Source organism: Passer montanus, unplaced genomic scaffold (assembly GCF_014805655.1).
Source record: "Passer montanus isolate IOZ18808 unplaced genomic scaffold, ASM1480565v1 scaffold167, whole genome shotgun sequence".
Taxonomy (NCBI): domain Eukaryota; kingdom Metazoa; phylum Chordata; class Aves; order Passeriformes; family Passeridae; genus Passer; species Passer montanus.
Window position 1 is genome coordinate 282595 of NW_024363938.1, and position 21065 is coordinate 303659.

At 47.5% G+C, this 21065-nt stretch overlaps 1 protein-coding gene across 6 annotated transcripts in view; it reads right to left on the bottom strand.

Moving 5' to 3' along the window:
- The window catches only part of SGMS1 (sphingomyelin synthase 1), a 92139-nt gene that overhangs the window by 64859 nt on the left and 6215 nt on the right, over positions 1-21065 (bottom strand). For 3 of the 6 annotated variants that reach the window (XM_039703692.1, XM_039703687.1, XM_039703689.1), the window contains exon 2: positions 1255-1370. The exons of 1 other annotated variant lie outside the window; for it this stretch is intronic. The gene's annotated coding sequence lies outside the window, so the exon portion shown is untranslated. Of the gene's footprint in view, positions 1-1250; positions 1371-9396; positions 9651-21065 lie in introns of those variants that run through there. 2 more of the 6 variants (XM_039703688.1, XM_039703690.1) reach the window with 2 other exon arrangements.

Consider the following 21065-nt stretch of genomic DNA (forward strand, 5'->3'; position numbering starts at 1 on the left):
CCTGCTCCCAGCACTGACGTACTTGAAGAAGGGTGGGGAAAGTAGGAATTTTTCACTACTGCTGTAAACAAGCCTTGGTATTACAGTTTGTCCAGAGCAGTGACACAGAGGCAGCTTTCAGAGAGCAACAACTGCAAAAAAACTGTTCATCATCCATCTGACCCGTGACACACAAAAATATAATTTTCCTCTATTCCAGCAGCCTTGGTGTTTAGTCACAGCATTTTTCTCTGGATTTCTGGTGGTATTTCTTAGAGATTCTGTGGAAAAGCCACTGAATATCTTAATTACACAGCCTTTGAGATCCAGAGAGATGCAGTATTGGGACAGCCAGAGGAGAGGGGCTAAACCCAAATTTGCCAAAGACAAACGTGCTCAGGGCACCTGCAGGGAGAATTCAGCTGGATTAGAAAGAATCACAACTGAAAGGTGTTTTTCTGCTCTGTCTCCCACAACAGCCTCTCACAATCAGCCAGTTAAGGCACACTAATATTTCAGAACATTTTCAGGAAAAAGGCAAAAGGTTTCCCAGCTAGGAACGGGAGGCACGAGAGACTTGGCTCACTCAAGGTGCTGGACACTGGGGCTGCACACAAACAAATAACAGCTTTTAGAAAACTCTTCCTCAGAATCTTTACACCCAAAACTCCACTTTTATTTTCTGATTCTCACTACACCTCCCCTCTACCTCTTCAATCAGTCATGGAGCTTTCCAGCACGGATCAAACTCCACAAAACCATGACAAATCTTATGAGATGCCTTTCAGCAAATCCTCACACAGCTTCAAAGGATTACTGAAATACAAAAACACAACTACAAGCAGCAATAAAGGGCATAGACCCTGTTTATTGTCTCTTTGCAGGTCATTTATCTATGCCAAAGCCAGAGCTGGGAACAGAACACAGGTATTCCAGCCCCATTCTGGCTGCCTACACAATATATCACCAGTTTCCATAGCCAAAAGGGCAAAGATTTCCCTACAAGCAAAGTTTTGGAAGCATTTATCCACAATCTACATCTTCAAGTTCTGCTCTTAGTTGTCCTTCCCTGGAAGCAGGCAGAAGGAACTGATCTAAGGGATCTTTCAGTTGTCTTTCCCTAAGATTTTACAATTTAATAATACTGGAGTTAGACAGTGTGTGAAACATCCAAAAACAGGATATTTCAGGTGACAGTAAATAAGGTACTGAATGAACACATCACTCCAAAACACACATGTTTGGAAATGCATAATGCAAGATGCACTGACCTACCTGAAACTGCTTTTCTAGCCAGAGCACTCGATGCATCAGGTTAGAAACTCATTTGGAAGAGGAGAGTGGAAGCTCAGACCTGCTGCTGGCAGCTTCTCACGTAGTCATGAGAGTCACTGTTAACAAAACAGCAAACAAATAAAAATAATGATATTTAAGAGGTGGATCTAACAGGAAGCCTTCACTAAAGCATCAGGAGGTGTTTCAGTGTGAAGACGACCTCAAGGTCTAACAAGAGTTTGGATATAGAGGGAAGGCCATGCTAACATAAAATCATGGAATGGGTTGGGTTGGGAGGGACCTCAAAGCTCATCTCATTCCACCCCTGCCACAACAGGGACACCTTCTACTATCCCAGGTGGCTCCAAGCTCCATCCAACCTGGCCTTGGGCACTTCCAGGGATGGAGCAGCTGCACTTTAAAAATACTATTTCCCACAGGACACAGAAAGAGAGAATATCCTTGTGTGCAGACAGGCCTAGATGAGGTTTGGAGGATATCATGGGGACAGCCAAAGGTGATACAGAGACTCCATCCTCAGAAGGCATGAAAAGACATTTTCTTATCAGAAATCTACAGTTCTCGTAGAAACAATGATGGACCTAAGACCTGACTGGCCTTTAGGAATCTTCTCTCACACTGTTGATGAACTATGAATAGCACACTCTGGAGAACCATATCTATAAACAATGGCTACAGAAAGAGAGATAACAATTGTTCCAATTCTTTCCTCTAAGTTTCCCACAGCTTCTACACAGCTCCCCAGGATTTTCCTAGGAGAACCATATGAAATTGCTACAGGAGGAGACCACCAACTCAACAACGTGGCTTTCCCACTGCCACAAACAGGCTGCTGACCACCCTGCTACACCCAGAGCACCTTTTCTGAATGACAAGAGTAATCCAGAAAACTCATGGGATACACATTGCCACGTGGAGCCCCACAGGAGGAGACCACCAACTCCACAACAACGTGGCTTTCCCACTGCCACAAACAGGCTGCTGACCACCCTGCTACACCCAGAGCACCTTTTCTGAACGACAAGAGTAATCCAGAAAACTCATGGGATACACATTGCCACGTGGAGCCCCAAGTAAAGAAATTAACCTCAATGTTTTCCCTGAAGGGAGCTGCTGAAGTGACACTGGCTCTGAGCTCTGCATCACACAAGGTATGATGAGGGGGAGCAAAGGAGGAAGGCTTTTCTGACAGTCTCCAAGATAAGCAGGATCATTTAGGAGAGAGAGGAAGAAGTAAAGAGAAGCAAACCCAAAATGCTCGTGGCCAAAATCCTCAGGTGGCAGCATGCAGGGACCAGGTTTCTCCCCATCCCTGTGCCCCCTTCTACCAGCAGCAGCACTCAAACCACTCATCCTGCCCTGGGAAGCAAACACACTCTTCATCCCAACCCTCCAGCCTCCAAGGGAGGAAAAATCAGGGTGGGGATTTGGAATAGAATCAGCCCTGTGCTGCACAGGGCTCTTCCAACTCAGCTTTCAGATAAAGGAAAAGCAGAGGTCTCCCTGCTCCATTCACACTAGTTAGTGCAATTCATACATTTCCACTCAAATACAAGTTGGAGAGGAAGGGGGGATAAATAAATCCAACTCTGTTTGTTGAAGCAGCACCAAACCCAAGGAGTTGTCTGCCAGGAAACAAGCAGATGGTAGCCTGGTAACTAATTTCTTGAGACTCCTTTTTAGCTACATTTAGGATTGCTTGGAAATTTGCTTTTGAGTTTTCACACTGCCTCACCTTCAGTGAGTGCAGCGGGGAGGGGGACACCAGGCACCCCCACCTGCAGGCCAGAAGATTCTTCTGTGCCACAGGCTGGAAGAGGCTCTGTCCAGATGGACAAACAGAGCCATGGAAAAACCAGTGAAAGCCATGCCAGCCTCCTGCCCTGCCTGCTGCAGGATCATGAGAGGTGTCACCCATGCCAGGAAGGCTGTTTCCATGAGTAACTGGCCATTATCTCACAAGAGCAGCCCTCCCAAACTCAGCACACTCGCTTATCTGCAGAGTTTGCCGAGCCCCCAAAAGCCAGCCCGGGAGGAAGGCAGCCAGGGCCAGCTCCACACCCTGCCTGCCCCCTCTTCCAGCCATGACAGCTCTCATGGATCCCAGAGCCCAGACACAAACACACGTTTTTGATGAGCAAGCTGTGAATCAGCAGCATTTGCTGTGAGAATCCCGAGCTGCTCCCTCTGCAGCCTCTCCCTCTGCTCTCCATGGAGCCTGCAAGGACACGTTCCTGCCACATCCAGAATTCTTTCTGGGCTGGTGAAAGGACAGGAGGAGCAATTCACAGCGACAGTTTGGGTACTAGCAGCTCTGCTGGCAGCAGGACTGCGTGGCAAGGTCTGATTAGAGCTCTGTGCTGTCTGTGCTGTGGCACACACAGCACTGCCCAACTCCAACACTGCTAATACAGAAAACACAAGGTGTGTCTTCCCCAAATCAATGAGCCTGGATGCCAAACTCCTCCCTCCTCTGAGGGACACCCTTCTGCTGGCAGAGCACTGGCTGCTGGGGGGATGAGCTGCTGGTTCAGGGCCCTGTTTCCCTAAACTCACTATCCCTGTGGAAACAATGCAGCTCCTGGAGTTGCTAAGTGATGCTGGGCTGGGGAATATCTGTACATAAACGACAAGCTGTGCCACAGAATCACGGAATTATTTAGGCTGGAAAAGCATCCTGCCTGATGCTATTTACAGAAAGGGTGCTAAAGTTCTGGAGTGGCCTGCCCAGGGAGGTGGTGGAGTCACCATCCCTGGATGTGGCACTGGGTGCCAGGGTTTAGTTGAGGTGTTGGGGCTGGGTTGGACTCTATGCTCTTTAAGGTCTCTTCCAACCCAGTGAAATTCAATTCTGTGAATTTCAGCATCTAAGGTGACCATGCTCAGCTCTGGCTGTGCCACCCCTTGCTCTGACAGCCACAGTGTTTCCTTTATGCAGGAGTGTCATATTTGTATTTTCTGAAAAATCCCTTTGCCCAGGATTTTTCTCCTGGGAAGCTGAGAAGCCTCAGAGAAAAAGGAAAACAATTTTATCTCATTTACTTCTCCTGTGGTTTGCTGCTTTGGAATGTGGTTGGAGATTGTTTATCCAACAGGTGATTGTTTCATTGGTTTCATGTGAATTGTTTTGACTCTTCGGCCAATTACGGCCAAGCTGTGTCAGACTCTGGAGAGAGTCATGAGTTTCATTATTATCTTTTCAGCATTCTATAAGCATCCTTTCTGTATTCTTTAATATAGTTTAGTATAGTATTCTTTAACATAATATAGTATCATTAATAAATCAGCCTTCTGAGAACATGGAGTCAGATTCATCATTCCTTCCTTCACTGGGGCACCCTGCAAATACAATACAGGAGCACCTGAGAGGAAATTTGGGAGGTTTTGATACTGAGAAGATCAGTGAGTGAAGTTAGCACCAGCCTTGTTCTCTGTGTCACAGCACAGCTCAGAACCACCAGGCACAACAGGACCCAAACCTCTGCAGAGCTCTGCTGGCTCATTCCCAGGAGATTCCCCATTTTCCAGCACAGTGTCCCAGCACAGCCTGCTCCAGGCTCAGAGTGGGAGCTCCATCTCTGACTGATGCATCTGGAGATGTCACAGCCTGTGGAGCGCTGCAAGATTCCCAGAGAGAGCACGTGATTCCTCTTCCTAATGTTCAGATGTTTCCCAGGTGACTGCTACCATCCTTATTATCTATGTGGAATTACAAGCAAAGTAGGATTTAGGAGTTAAGTGGCCACATCTGAGTGCTGAGGGCCACTTTTGTAGACATTGCACAACTCCTCGTGCTGTTCATCAGCAAAGCTCTGGAGTTGAGGATTCTCCTGTGACTTCTCCTTCCCTCTTCCCACATCCACACAAGCAGCACCATGGCAAAAAGAGCAAGAGCAGGCCCTTGTCTTATTTTCTAATTCCATTTAACCAGCAGGGATCAGGAATCTCTGTGAGGGCTGGATTAACCAGCTGAAGAATGCAGCTTGGAGAAGGCACCCCCATGATTAGAGCAACATCTTCATTTCACACCCTGGCAAAGGGTATTTCCACATTTCACTGCCTTTTTTTTTTTTTTTTTTTTTTTTGCACCATTTCAGCAGTACTGAAGTACTCTTTAAAATACTATGGAGAAATTCAGCCTAAATAGATCACTGACATAAGTTCACCAACCCAGTTTGCTTGTGGATTGAAGAAATCAAATTAATTGATTTAGAGACAACGTAAGGGATTTTGAGAGGATGTTTAGCTGATGTCTAAGATGTCATTTTAATCCTCCTCACAGTTAATTCTTTGAGTGTAGGGAGCCAGTAAAATTTGTGGTGCAGCCCTTACACAGAAAAACATCTCCACAGGCGTGCTAATCAGGGAACTATTTTGCAAATTGTTCCTAATCTACAGTTGCTTGTCTCTGCTCTCTTCCTGCAGAGACAATAAAATCATCCAGCTAATAGCAATGTGAAAGGGAAGGAATGATCCTCATTTGGTTTAAGTAGACAGATCTGCACTAGGGAACCACTAAATAGTGCAGTGATGAACTCAGGGAGGCAGCCCAGAAACATCCCTTCCATCTTTTGGGCATGGAAAGCTGCCAGGAGACCTGCCAGCACGATGAAAACTCATTCCCAGTGTCCCAAAAAGTGAAAAAAAAAAATTGGTACTGCAATTGACAACAACATAATTATGTGAATTAGTAGGATTTGTTGATGGGATTTCTTTTTTCTTAGTTCTTGCAGTATCATGGTGACTTGAATACACCCAACCTCTGCAGCAGGAGACTCTTTCCCTGTTTCCAAAATAATCATTCCTGTTCCCAGACCTCCTCCCCAACCTTATTGTTGCTCAAACTTCCAAAAAACACCTTCCAAGGCACATTCCTCTCCACAAATCTGGCCCCAGTGCTGCTATGACTCTTCTCATCCCTTAGGGAGCCAAGTGCCCCACAGGGACGCCTGGACACTGAGAAGTGACTTGGTACACACACTGACATTTTCAACTGTCCCCAAAGGGTGAGATGCTCAGATTCACCCAAAAATATTTTGAAAGGGAAAGATTGGTTAATTCTAAGAAAGCAAGTTATGGCTAGGTCAGAAAACATTAATAACATGAAACACAGTGTAACTACTCACTGCTGAGGCCTTGTCAGGGTGCTCACAGCCAGACCCATCAAGACAAAAATCCAGGGTCTGATCATTTAGACCTGTTAGGGATAAGGAATTCAGGGAATTACCAGAATTTTGGACTGCATGACATCAGAGAAGTTTCCTGATGTCCACCACCAACAGGAACCACATCATATTGCTCATTATACAGTTTTATTTTCCCAATTAAACTTTGTTGGCATCTCATGAACCATTTTCCGTGACTGGTACCTATTCTGGTTTTGCAGGAGGATGGGATGAAAGCTGAGGACTCCATGACAGGCCTGGTCTACATGCTCCTGCTAAAGAGGTAGAGACAGAAATGGTTCACCTTGGCCTGTAGATAATGTCAGACTTCCCACTGTACTTAAATCCACGACTTCATAGCCAAAAGCCTCCCTGTCAAGATATCCACTGATTCAAAAATGAGCTACAGCAGTTTCAACTTAGCTCTTCCCATTTTGCAAGAGCCTTGAAACAACAGCACCTCAGACATACCCCACCTTCTAACAGGTGACAGCTGAGACTCAGCCATTGCAAAGAGAGGAATCACAAGAATTCCTTCAGAAAAAGGGCTCCTCAAGGATCAGAGCTGAGAAACCATGAGATCTCTAAGTTTTTAACACCAGAACAATTCCTAGGAGGATGAGACTTGATGGCCTGGGAAGGAGGAGAGAGCCAGGCTGGCTGCTGCTGCTTCCCTGCAGGTCCCAAAGGGACCACGGGCAGAGCAGAGACCACAGGGAAGGAGCAGGGCAGCATCCCAGCTCTGCTGGCTGTTCTTCCAGCCCCAGCAGGGTTAAGAGCTTTAGTGCACACTCAGGGGAACGGGATCCTGAGCTGGTGACTCCCTGAATGTCTCCTTTGTGAGCCACCCCAGGCACAGAGCTCACTCCAAGGACACGTGGAGCACAGCCAATTCCACAATTCCACAAGGATTCTGTGGCTCTCCTGGGCAGGGAGGCCATGGGATACTTCTCAAGACAGCTAAAAACAACCTGCTCCATGAAGAACCCTTAGAACTCCACTGAAGTGGGAAAAAACACATAAACACATTCTGCTCAAGTGGCAAACACCTCACAATGAGCCCAAGCAGTTTTCCCCAAGTTACTGCAGCAATTAAAAGATCTTCTGAGTAAAAAAAATGTACTTCTGGCACTTAAATTTATAAAGGAGGCTTCTTTGAGCTCTTAAAATATCATTCCATATTGTGGGTCTCATCTAAAGTGAGGATTTGCACGATAATTGTATTGATATGAGCCCAGCAAACTGCCAGGCATGCAGCTATCCCTTGTTAACCTTTGCAATTCACCTTCCTGCCCAGGAAAACTCCATCAAAGAAAGGCTGAAAAATGGGAAAAGGGAAAGTATGGCCCCCACGGCACCTCTGTGAAGGAGTCAGAACACCCAAGAGCAGGGATGACTTTTTGCAGATTCCCTTTGGTGCTGCAAACACTCAATGAAAAGTCAGGGTTTCGCCTCCGCTGTTACAGCCCTCAAAGTCAGTCACCCCAAGCTTTAGGGGCTTTTATTTCCTTTACAGCCTCATGCAACAGAAATACCACAAACAAGCAAAAGCACAGAGAAGAAGCAAAAAAAAGCCACCACCCAAACCCTAACCCTCAAAGCTGCTGAGCCATAGCAGCTAAACCAACATTTAAGGGCAGCTCAACTGCCCCAACCAGACAAGGCTCTGCCTGAGGCTTTGGCTACTTTCAGCTCCAGGAGCTTCCTGAGCACGGATTTAGGAACCTTTTGGGAAATTCCTCATCCTAAGAGCTGCTCAGCTTCCCTCCACTCCCTGCAACTTGATCCCACTGAAACTCTTTGAATCCACAACACTTTCTGGCAAGGAGTCTGACATGTCCCTAAGAGAGGAGTCTGTGTGCCACTGCCCACTCCTTGGGATTCCAGTCCCTGCCTCATCCCACCTTTCCCACTCACAGGAGTGCAAAGAAATCCTTTTTTTCTGGATTTGGCCATGCAGCTATGTTTAAATTACTGCCTAACAAGCTGGGAGGGTTTGCTCTCTCACAGACAACAGGTTGGGAAAAACTCTTCCCCTCTGCAAGTAGGAGATCTTTTGGAAGGTCTTTACTGTAAAAGAGCAAATACCAGAAATGTGCTGCTCCTCTGGAAGCAAAGCAGACTTTATCCCAGCAGGTTCCTAAGATGCCACATTATGATTTTCCAGCACATTTCCAGCTGCTCCTTATTTACCCAGCAATATCCAGTGGAAATTTGGGGGAGAAAAACTGACTGCAGACTATTCCATAAACAAAAAATAATCTGGTTATGGATGCCAGTAATTTTTCATACAAGAAATGGTTTGGAATGTGATATGCCAATCAAAATTAACATTTAAATGTGACATGTTTCCCCACTCCATCCCACTCCTGGCCATCAACTCTGTGAGAGGTCCTTGTTCCCACTGCACTTTTCCCCATGGCTGCATTCCACTCCGGGGGTAAAGGTTGCCTGTAAGCACTTTAAACAGTATGTGAAAAGCTTTGTTTATCCAAAAATATTTTAGCTCTGAGAAACATTAAAGCAAGATGTAGATTTCAGCATTTGCACAGCAAAGAACTGCAACTCCTACAGATATTGCCAGAACTTTTTTCCTTAAGGCTTTCCAGCTATGAGGGACTATTTTGCTAAAGCAAAGCTACAAACAAAAATATCATCTCTTAGTAATGGACTGCAAAGGGTTGTCACAGGAAGGTTGAGGATGAAGCAAGGCTGTCATTTCTGTCTTGCTCACTTTTTCAGAGCAGATAATTGATCAAACAGTAGGAAAAACCTGAAGGTGCAGCAGGGAAACCCAACATTTATGGGGCCTTCCCCAGTAAGCAGCTCTAGAAAACCCCTATCAAGAAAAAGGGAATTTCCCTGCAGCCTGGCCCACAATTTCCCTTACAGGAGTGAAATCCAGCCAGCCTACAGATCACCTGCTGTCCTCCAGCCCTGAAACACTCATACCCACCTTAAAACACAGCTTTGCCCCAAGCACTCAGCAAGGCTGCTGTTTAAAACAAGAGGAATCAACCACAGTGGTCACCAGAGGCAAAAGCAGCACAGTCAAACAACAATCACAATTCAGCTGATCCCAGTTATCCCAGGGGAACAGGACTGCAGGACAGGAACATTTAGAATGTTATTGCCTAAAAGCAGCTCGTTTTCCAGCTCAAAGCTCTTCTCATTTAAAGGCTGCTGTAGACATGATCCCTGCTTCAGCAGAGGAAATAAAATGTGCTGGACTCTGCTGCCAAGGCCAGGGAATTCCTTGGGAGAGGGCAGGGGACAGTTATCTCCCACTCCACTGGTTCTGGAGCAGTTATCAATTAGTGCATTTTCCTGGGCTGAATCCTTATCTATCTCCACAGGCTCACCATCCCAGAGCTCCACGTCCATGTTTTTCTTGGGATAAAATTTGGTTGTTTTCCACCTGCCAGGGAATTCCCAACCAGCAGCTGGTTCTGCATCAGTTGCTTACATCCATAAACTACCTAATTAATCAATAGACTTACCTCTTGCTGCTGCAAAAGTAGAATTAACTAAGTATAAACAGAAAAAAAACCCCACACAGACCTTCACTTACTCCTACTGTCTTCCAAGCTGGAATTTGCCTGGTGTGATTTTTCGCAGACTTTATTTCTCTTTTTTTCCTTATACCTGGGAGAAAAATAGTTACACCAGGCATGCTAAGTGCCAAAATTAGCTGGCTTGCCTAAATGCAACACACCAACCCAGCTGCAGCACTTCCTGAGGTACAGACTACACAATCAGCAAGTGACACAAGATCCTCAATGCTTAGTTTAAAAGAAAAAAGGAGGGGAAAGAACTGTTTTACACCTCTGAGAGCACTGGAGGGGCAGAAAGGCAGGCTGTCATACACCAAAAGGCTCACTCAGCACCACCACCACCTTTATAAAGGAGATCCCTCTCCCTCTTTGTCCAAAGACACTTTCCAAACCTCTGGGGAGAGGATGCCTAATTCTGAACCACACAGAAGTCATCGTGCAAGAGGCACCAGAGCTGGGGCAGCTGCCAGCTCAAACAGAGATTTCAGTCCTTGCTGCCAAAGCACAAAGAGCAACAGGCAAAGCTGGCCTGTGCCCATGAATTCAATGTCAACACTAAAGCAGACAAAGAGGTTGGAATACAAAAGTCACCTTCAGGACTCACTGTCCACTCCATTTCTTCTCCAGACACCTGTGAAATGACACAGCTGTCCCAGTCAGGCCAGTGAAGTCACCAGTGTGGCACAGCAGAGCAAACCCCACCACAGTGCCCTTTCTGTGGTTCCAACTGGTGCCAGAGCAGTTTATGGCCACCTCACCTGAGACCTCCCAAGCCACTGCAGAGCACGACAGCACAGCAAATAAATCTCTTCCCTTCCCTTTCAGAGATCTACAAGGGTGTCAGAACCCAGGACATCTCTCTGGATGCCCTGGATGTCTCAAAGCCCTGGCAGGGGCTTGGAGACCCTGGCAGGAAGCCAGCGCGGCACAAGGGTTATCCTCACCTCAGGGAAACTAACAACCTCTGTGCCTTCTCCAGATCCTGGTTTTTTTCCATTTGGGGTCTGGATTAACAGCTGGCCAGAGAGCAGAGCTCAGTCCCACCTGGGGGGGACAGCCTGCACTGCTCAGCCCCAGCTGGAGCTCCCTGACCAGCAGAAAGTCTCTCAGCACAGGGCACACACGCAGCAATAAAACCTGAAATCAGTGATGCTGTCTCATTTCCCACTCCTCTACACAACACAATTTATTTTTAGGTCATAACTCCTGATGCAGGACGGAAAGAAAGGAGGGGCACAGGCACAACAGCTGCAAGCAAACTTGGAAACACCAAGAATAAGAAATTTCCATTTCATGCTTTGTTAAAACAGCTACACCTTCACCTCACACTGAGTATTTCTGGAGCCAAGATTTGTACTGGCACATGGATGTCACCTTCTCACGTGGCTTCCCAGCAGGCACAAGCTGCTTACAGAGCCTGTCACCATCCTGAAACCTGTGCCAGGGGAGGGTCAGGTTGGACATCAGAAGGAATTTCTTCTTGGAAAGGGTGGGCAGGGAGGTCACTCAGTGCTCTGGGCAGGGGACAAGGTGGGAATGGAGCACAGCTTGGACTCCATGGGTTGGGAGGTGTTTTCCAACCTAAATGCATGTGGGAGCCTTGTGAACCACAGCAAATGCTGCTTTTTGTCTCTTGCTTCACAGGGAAAGAACAGGATTGAACAAGCTGGGTCAGGTCTGGGGGAGGAATATTGAGCAGGTGACTCCTGAGCGGTGGCTGAGCAAGGAAATGTCTGTTATGAGAACCCAGAAGTCAGTGAAACTCCTTTCCAAGTCACCTGAACCAAAAACACCAACCAAACCCACATCAGAGCAAGAGTTCCACAGGGAGACCTGGCCAGCAAGTCCTGCACAAAGCTGGAAAACAGAGCTAAGGAAAAATCAGCAAACTGGCCATCACCAAGCACACCTCCTCCTGAAGCAGCTCTCCTGCTGGAGAGCTCATTTTCACCTCAGCCAGCCAGCAGGGAAGGGATGCACACCTAGAAATGCCTTCACCAGCCTGAAGCCTGCTGCAGCTCCTTCCTCCCCTCTCTCACAGCAAGGCTTTTTATTTCTTAAACGTATCAAGCACGTCTCACAAACCTCTCATAGCCACTTAAAGCCAGGGGTTAAGTGCAGCTCAAGTGAGGCAGCATTTCTGCTGTTACACTGAAATTGTCTTACATGTTGCTTTTTCTGTCGGTGCCACAGGCATCAGAGGGAAGCAGGAGGGAGCTGGAAGGCAGCAAGTGCAGGTACAGGCACAGGAAACCAACTCCAGGGTGGCTCTGCACAGGTGACATGGCTGGGAGGACTTTATTTCCCAAATCCCACAAACAGAGCCTGTTCCCTGGCTGTCCAGAGGCAGCGGATGTGCTCTCCAGGTGCTGGGAGGACTTTATTTCCCAAATCCCACAAACAGAGCCTGTTCCCTGCCTGTCCAGAGGCAGCGGATGTGCTCTCCAGGTGCTGGGAGGGCTTTATCCTCCCAAATCCCACAAACAGAGCCTGTTCCATGGCTGTTCAGAGGTAGGGGATGTGCTCTCCAGGTTCTGGGAGGGCTTTATTTCCCAAATCCCACAAACAGAGCCTGTTCCCTGCCTGTCCAGAGGCAGCGGATGTGCTCTCCAGGTGCTGGGAGGGATTTATCTTCCCAAATCCCACAAACAGAGCCTTTCACTGGCAGTCCAGAGGCAGGGGATGTGCTCTCCAGGTGCTGGGAGTGCTTTATCCTCCCAAATCCCACAGAGCCTTTCGCTGGCAGTCCAGAGTCAGGGGATGTGCTCTCCAGGTGCTGGATTCTCCCAAATCCCACAAACAGAGCCTGCTCCCTGGCTGTCCAGAGGCAGGGGATGTGCTCTCCAGGTGCTGGGAGTGCTTTATTCCCTCGTGGCAGGTGAGCAGCAAAGCTCCTGCCAAGGCATCTGGTCAGGGCGGGACCACAGACCTCAAACTCCCAGGGAGGCTTTGCCCTCAGCTGCCCCACACATCAAATTCAGCAGGAACATTTCTCTCCCGACACTGACTCGAGTCTCCTGGGAAAAGAGATTCTTCTGGCCACTGCAAAGAAGGAATAAATGAGCCACCTGCACACCAGGAATTCAAGCTGGGTTTGCACTCCACTCATTTGCTGCAGGTAAAGTTACAGATGACACCAGTGACAATCAGCTGTGTGCTTCATTAGTCTATAAGAGTAGCAATTGCACTGTGCTAACCATCCATTCATCCCCAGATTGATAAAAAAGACTTCTAAACCTCAAGAAGAGATTTTAAACAGGCTTAACACCAACATTAACAAGTGGCAGATGACTTGCTGGAGTTGAGAGGTCATCCCTGTGGGAGAACAGCACAATGTGTCCATAAATAAACTAACTCGACAAAACAAGTACAGCTGAGCCCTAAGGAAGCAAAATAAATTAAACAAATTGAAACTTCCAGCTACAGAAGTTATGACAACTTTCAGAGGTTCCCATAGTTTGCAGCAGAAATTTGTTTCATGTGCTCAAAGTTTTTTACCCTGTCTTGGCCTCAAAGCTATCAACTTGGAGAAGGAACTGAACTTGGAAAAGGTATTTTCTGGACAACACACCCCTGCTAGGCTACAGTAATTGCTTTTTAATCTTGCTTCTTCCAGATATTGCTGCAACAATCCTCCTGTGCAGGTAAACAAATGGTAAGGATGGTCATTTCCCAGGATTGATGGGTACACAGGTAGAAATTCCATATTAAAAAAAATATACCCTTTCAGAGTTAGCTTTGGAGAGCACTCTGTTAGCTGAGGCTCTGCTTTCCTCATGGAAAAAACCCTTTGGGACAGGGAAACCTGGCCATGCACTGTCAGCATGAGATCTGGCACCTGGCAAAGTCCTACTGGCTATTCTTGCAGGGGCATTTGCTGGAATTCCATGGCTTTTCCTGGAATTCCCCCCACTCCCCAGCACACACACTTTCACTTTGAGCAGAAGCAGACTGTGATTTACCTCTGACCCCTTCAGTCCCATCCATTCCCCCTCAGCATCCCCCCATTCCCACCCCAAAGTTTTCACACTTGGTTTTGCAGTGGTTTTGGTATTTCTGCAGGAGCTGCCTTCCCCTTTTTCTCCTGAAAGTTTCTGTGGTAAGTTTTGACACCCAGTTACCAAACTGTGGCTTTTGAAAAGACACACAAGCTCCCTGAAGAAACCAAAAGACTGGATTGGAACAGGGGGCAGGGAATTCCCTGCTGTGGTTTGCTCCTGTTAAAAATACCCAGCTGGGAGTCCAAAGGCTGCACCTGCACACATGTGAGGGATTAACAATATCTTCCAAACAAGTTTGTGAACAAGGAAAATACAACTGGCTTTTGCACTACTTCCCTTTTTGAGAGGCCATTTCCTGCAAAGCATCCTTTACTCAAGTTTTCCATCAGCTTTGTAAATGCCAAACAGCCTCTTCCAGCTTCAGCAGCTCATCAGGTGATTTATGAAAGGTGCAAAAGCACTACATTGGCAGGAAAGAGAAAAACTGAGCTCCACAAGTGTATCTGCAAATTTGACCTGAACAAAGCAACATATTTTCACTATAAATTAACAGAAAATATTTTTTTTCTGGGTGGAAAATTGAGCTAAATCTTCCATAAGATGGGAAAGTGCTGCTGGAGCTGCAGACAAATCCTGTGCTCAGAAGCAAGGAGCAGAAAAGTAGAAAAGATCTTGCCTGAAATGCACAGATGCTTTGTTCAAAAGGATAACAGGAACATAACAGCAAGAGGAGCACTGCATAAAACCACCAAAGTCATGACAATAAACAAAGCCATTTGAAAATGGTTGTTTGTCCCCATTTCTGTGCAACAGCCCAAACCAGGGATTGATTGTCTGCTTTCAGTTCCCAATGTAAGCAAGAAATTTAAGCTCCCTCCTCCTCAGAAATATCAGCAGTACAAGATATCCCATTTCTCAGCTAAAGAAACTTTTCTATTGCAGATTTGACGAGCCAGCTGGCCTCATGTCTGGCAAAAATGCAGTTTCTGGATCCACCTCTCCAAAACTGGACACACCTCAGCATCAGGAATCTGTTCCATCCCTCTAAGAGCCATCTGCAATGTCTTGGGGCTCTGGCCAAGCAATTAATTCCTCCTAATTGCTGGAATGCGACCACCCTCAGCTGGAACTGCAGCCAGCTCTCCCTCCCTGCCCTGCCCTACCCTTGGGGGGATGCTGATCCCTGACTCCAGCTTCAGGCACTCTGCAGGGAAAAGCAGACCTTGGAAAAGGGATCTTGGATGCACTTCTGGAGGTGAACGTGCAGGGGGATGTCCTGCAGGACAAGCAGGACCTGGCACAGTGACACCAGGGAGGGAGCAGCTCTGGGATGTCTCCAGTTCCATCCTGGCTCACCAGAGCCAGCTTGGGAAGAAGCCAGACCCGTCCCCTGACAGCCTGCAGGATGGGGATCCTCCCTCCTGCCCCTTGCAGCTCTGCTCAGTGCTTTGGTTCTTAAATGAAGGGGAAGGAAATGTGGCAGAGCATCCTCCCAATCCCACAGCCACACTGGGAGGGGTCTAATCCCCTCCATCCCACTCTTTAAGGGATGTCCCAGTCCCCACAATCCTAAACTTTGAGTCGTGTCCCAATCCCCCCAACCCATACTTGGAGGGGTGTCCCAATTCCCCTCAACCCACACGTGGAGGGGTGTCCCAATCCCCACAATCCTAAACTTTCAGGGGTGCTCCTGTCCCCCACAACCCAAACTGGGAGGGGTCCAATCCCCACCATCCCACACCTTAAGGGGTGTCCTTGTCCCCCACAATCCTAAACTTGGAGGGTGTCCCTGTCCTCCACAACCCACACCTGGAGGGAGTGTGCCAGTCCCCACAACCCACAACTGGAGGGGTGTCCCAATTCCCTGAAACCAAATTTTTGAGAGGTGTTCCAGCCCCCACAATCCTAAAATTTGAGGGGTGTACCCGTCCTCTACAACCCACACTTTGAGTGGTGTCCCAATCCCCACAACCCACACCTGAAGGGGTGTCCCTGTCCCCCACAATCCTAAACTTTGAGTAGTGTCCCAATCCCCACAACCCACTTGGAAAGGGGTGTCCCTGTCCCCCACAATCCTAAACTTTGAGGGTGTCACAGTCCCCAAAACCCACACTTGGAAGGGTGTCCCAGCTTCCCTGGAAGAGTGTTCCCATCCCCATAATCCTGCACTTGAAAGGATGTCCCAATCTCCACAATCCTGCATTTTGAGGGGTGTCCCAATGCCCACAGTCCTGCACTTGGAAGTTTGCTCAACAAACTGACAGGGGAAAGGATGAAAAACAACTTGGATGACACAACCCAGCTGCAGAAAGGGAAGCTGAAGTCCCAGAAGCAGGAGAAGGTTCTGCCCTCATCAAATACAGCCACAGATCTTCCTACACAGGATTTAAGATGGACTGACACACATTGCAAAAGCAGTTTAATTAAGGAAAATATAAAATATCCTCCGTAAACTGTAATACAAAACAAAAATCAGCACAGCCCCTAAATTTCTGATGCTGACCTTACCAAGCCAGGCTTTGTTTTCTTCTTCAGCACATTAAAAATCCAGTTTATGCTTCAATGACTGAATCAGCAGTTGTTACAAACTATCTACATCACTTTCATCCCCTCCCTGAAGTTTCTAGGAAATTCATTACATCTGCACATGAGAGGAGAATCCAAGTTTGAACAATATTCCTGCATTCTGAGCACAGGGAACAGCACACACAAACAGGGGGGCTGACCTGGCAAAGGCAAATGCTGCTGGAACGCCAAATTCCTCTCCCCTCTCCCCAAAAACCCCAAATGCAGCGCAGGGGTCCCAAAGCAAGGCAGGACTTGGGGGTCACAGGACAGGGTCTGTGGAGATGGGAATGGACAGGGGGAGGTGGGAGGGGACACCAGGAGGTGGCAGTGGGCATGAGGAGGTGACAGTGGACACAAGGTTGGGGGAGTGGACACCAGGAGGTGGCAGTGGACATGAGGAGGTGGCAGGGGACACCAAGATATGGGAATGGACACCAGGAGGTGGAAATGGACACCAGGACAGAGGAATGGACACTAGGACATGGGAATGGACACTAGGAGGTGGCAGTGGACACAAGAAGGTGGGAATGGACACTAGGACGTGGCAGTGGACACGAAGAGGTGGCAGTGGACAAAGGACATGGGAATGGACACCAGGAGGTGGCAATGCCCACAGTCCTGCACCATGGGAATGGACACCAGGAGGTGGCAGTGAACACCTGGAGGTGAGAATGGACCCGAGGAGGTGTCAGTGGACACCAGGACGTGGCAGTGGACACCAGGAGGTGAGAATGGACCCTAGGATGTGGGAGTGGACACCAGGACGTGGCAGTGGACACGAAAAGGTGGCAGTGGACAAAGGACATGGGAATGGACACCAGGAGGTGGCAGTGGACACCTGGAGGTGGCAGTGAGCAGCCCAGTCCAGGAAAGGCACAAGGACTGCTCCCAGAGGTGATTTCCAAGCGTGGATTTTATCTGCATTTCTGAGCCTTGCACAAACCCCCCTCACTCCTGTGCCAAGAGGCAGCAGCAGAAGTGTTAAGCCAAACTTGGGAATATTTGCAAAGTCACACTGAGAACACTTGTATTAAACGCTGTGCTTAAAACCGTGTGGCTTTGCTGCACATGAATACTTCCATGGAGGAATTATTTAAGTACACAGCTCTGTAAGCACCTAAGAAAGTGTCCAGATAAGGAATAGCTCTGCTCCTTCTCCTTCTCTTCCCACGTGTCTGAGGCACTGCAGGAACGGTGCTGCCCTCACCCTGCCACTGTAAATCATAGCAATAAAAACCCCAATTAAAACCAAAAAGGTACTTTGCTCAAGACAATCGGGCAGGACAATCTGTCTTCTAAGGGCCTGACTTGAACACTTCATTTTTAAAAAGTCCAGCCCAAATAAAATAAGTAGGTTATTAAGCACTCAGCAGTCCCTTCACATAAATGTCCATTGAGTAATTCACTGTTTTTATGAAAAAGGAAATGTTTTTAAAGCAGACCAGGAAAGGAAACAAATCCTCAGAACCAGAAGATAATACTGCCTCCAGAGAAGCCACTACAGAAACCACTCCTCTTTTTATTTATTTTAATTCTTCACCCACTTTTAAGGCTATAAAGACAGCAGCATCATCATGTGCAGCTCTCCAAATTCTTCTCCTGCCACTTTGCAGTGTCTGTGGAAACACATGGACTTTTCCTCCCCTCCAGGTGAAGTTTGTGGGGCCTCTTCCATGACCACCAACACCACAAAGACAAAAGGATGCAAGAACCACCATTTTTCCTTCAAGTATTGCTCCAGCATACCCAAATCCAGCAATCCCAAGCAAAGAGACTCCACAACAGCTGAGTACTTTTTCCCCACAGTGAGTAGCACTAACTGAGCAGGGAACAGTCTGGTGTGCAAATGTTACACTGCAACACACCCCACAAGCTGCACTGGGCCCTATCCCAACTCCCCTGATTTAGGACAGTCTGGGAAGCAAGCGTGAGCATTTCCAGCTGTCTGCACACATCCTGTCACTGCACTGCCTGCTCACCACCAGCAAGTGTCCTCCAGTTATTTCCGAAAGCAAGACCCACTTCAGCTCAGCCTACTGCAGACCCTCAGCTGCCTCTTGTTTTTAAATAAAAATAAAACTCAACAATACCTCAGTCCCAAACACAAAGTTTGCAGGCACAGCTGACAGTCACTGCAGAAGTTATTCCAGTTTAGGGGTGCAGAAAATGTCATTAATGCTTTGCATGCCCCAAACCCGAAAGAAGCCCATTACTGATATTCCCTGTGCTGCTGTTCCCCTCAGTGCTGTTATTTCCCTCTTGATAAGGAAAACCACAGAGCCTGTCTCCAAAACCTCGTGGAACACCCTTTAACACTGGAAGTTGGGAAGAAAAGGAGGGAAGAAAAGACTGCTCTTTAACAGTCATCAATTTAATCAGCGCAGAAAGCTCACCTGGAACAGATGTAGGCCAACCTTGGGTTTCTCTGAGATTGAAAGGTGAACCTGAAAGCAGAGGTTTGGTGATAGGAATCAGAGGTTACAGCTCTGAGGTGTGCTCTCCTCCCCTGGGTGCCAGGGTGGGAAGCCTTGCCTGCCACAAGCCACCCTGCCACCACAACCACTCCTCACCGAGGAACACACCAGTGTTCCAGGCTGGGAAATTCAACAGGCTCCTCTCCAGTGAGCACAGAACCACGGAATGGCTCCATCCTGGCTTGGAAGGGACCTTCAAGCTCTCCTCTGATGAGTTCTGCACATGCAGTGAGCCCAGAGTTTGGAACCTGCACCTTGCAAAGGTTGGGATCTCCGTGTCCCCACAGCTGCCTGTGTCAGGAACACACATCCAAGATCAGGGTGTCTCTGCATGATCAGGGTGTCTCTGCATGAATACAAGGTTCCCACCTACCCATAATACTCATGGTAAAAAGTGCAGCAAGACAGAGGCAGGCAAGGCTTTATCCACGTCACAATTTCTGGGAAGCTCAGAGCAGAAGGGCCAAGAGCTCCCTGGGTTATTATCCCATGCCTGGGTGATTATCCAATCTTCAAATAAACACAAGTCATTAATTTATTAGCATGACATCACATCCTGCAGGTTGAATTTCAACACACACCCACAACAGTGGAACCACGTGAAGAAATACAGCATTCCCTAGGATTTCTAATCTACCTTCCAACCTTTTACCTTGGAAAGACCTAAATGGATGTCCTGGACATGGAAACAACACCCCCAGGAGTTAATAAACACAAGTCAAGTGAAGTCAAGCAACATTTTGTAGCATGGACAATTACTTCAAATATTTGCTCATATCCAGCTACAAATAGGCAGTATTAAAGCACAATTACAGTGTGAGAGTGGTTACAAAGTTATGAGGTTAAAGGACATTGTTTGCATTAAGTACAAGTAGTCTAACAGGAAGAATCATAAAAGGATTTCAGACTGGCAGCCACTCAATAAAGTGGCCAAGGAAAGTTCCCTGCAGACAGTTATAAATGATGCTGCTCAATTCACTTGTGCCCTGATGGACCACGAGTTAAGGAGCAGCAGTCAGAAATTAAGATAGCTAAGGAGTAGTTCATTAAGAACATCAACTCAGCTGGCCAGGCACAGAGGAGAAAACAGCTAATGGCCTTTAGTGCATCAATCTGGGGCACCTGGATCCAATATCAGCTGGGTCTCAGGTTCCTCCCTCTCCTTCCCTGGCACTGACTCAAGCTTGCAGGGTATCTCCTCACACCAGCTGGGAATCCCTGTCCCCAGAGCAGCCCATCTCCTTCTTTGGACATTTTCAAACCCCAGTGGGACCTGAGAAACCTGACATTTCTTTGGGGTTAGGCCTGCTCAGAGGAGGAAGTAATATAGATTTGCCTGTGGTTTGTGATTGTCATGTCCACAAGTATCCTCCCAGCCATTTACACTTCCTGAACCCATGTGTCGTGGATTGGCCGGAAATGTGTTTCCTTACACTTCCTGAACCCATGCCTGAACTCTGGCATTCCCTCTCAAAACCATTATAAATCTTGGATACAAGACACGTGGCTGGATGGGTCTGTGTCTTCTCAGCACAGACACTCATCTTCCTGCAAGCAAAGGAATTCTGAACAAACCATCAGAACTCAAATAATCCCCTTCTGATAAATGTGCTTAGGGCCCTGGGTTTGTTTTTAAAATGGCCTTTGATAACCCATATATTTATATTTTGAAAGGGAGAAAAAATGAATTAGGAAATTGCACAGGCACAAAAACCAAAGGCAATACCTGACAAAGAGTTTTGTTAATTTGTGGGTAATTGCTCATTACTGCAAAATAAGGTTTTTGCAGTGTTTCATGGAGAGCAGATAAGAACCCCCAGCCCATTACTGAGTATTGCTTTTGGCAAGGGCCAGCTTCTCCCAGGGTGCAGAGCCTCCATAAAACCACAATTCCATTAAATATGGATCCTGACATCCCAAAAGCACCCAGGAAAGGGAACAACATGTTCTGTCGAGTCATTCAGCAGGGATCTTCACGTGCTTGCACTCACCCTTCCCTGTCCACTCCACTGCCCCTGCTGAGCACCC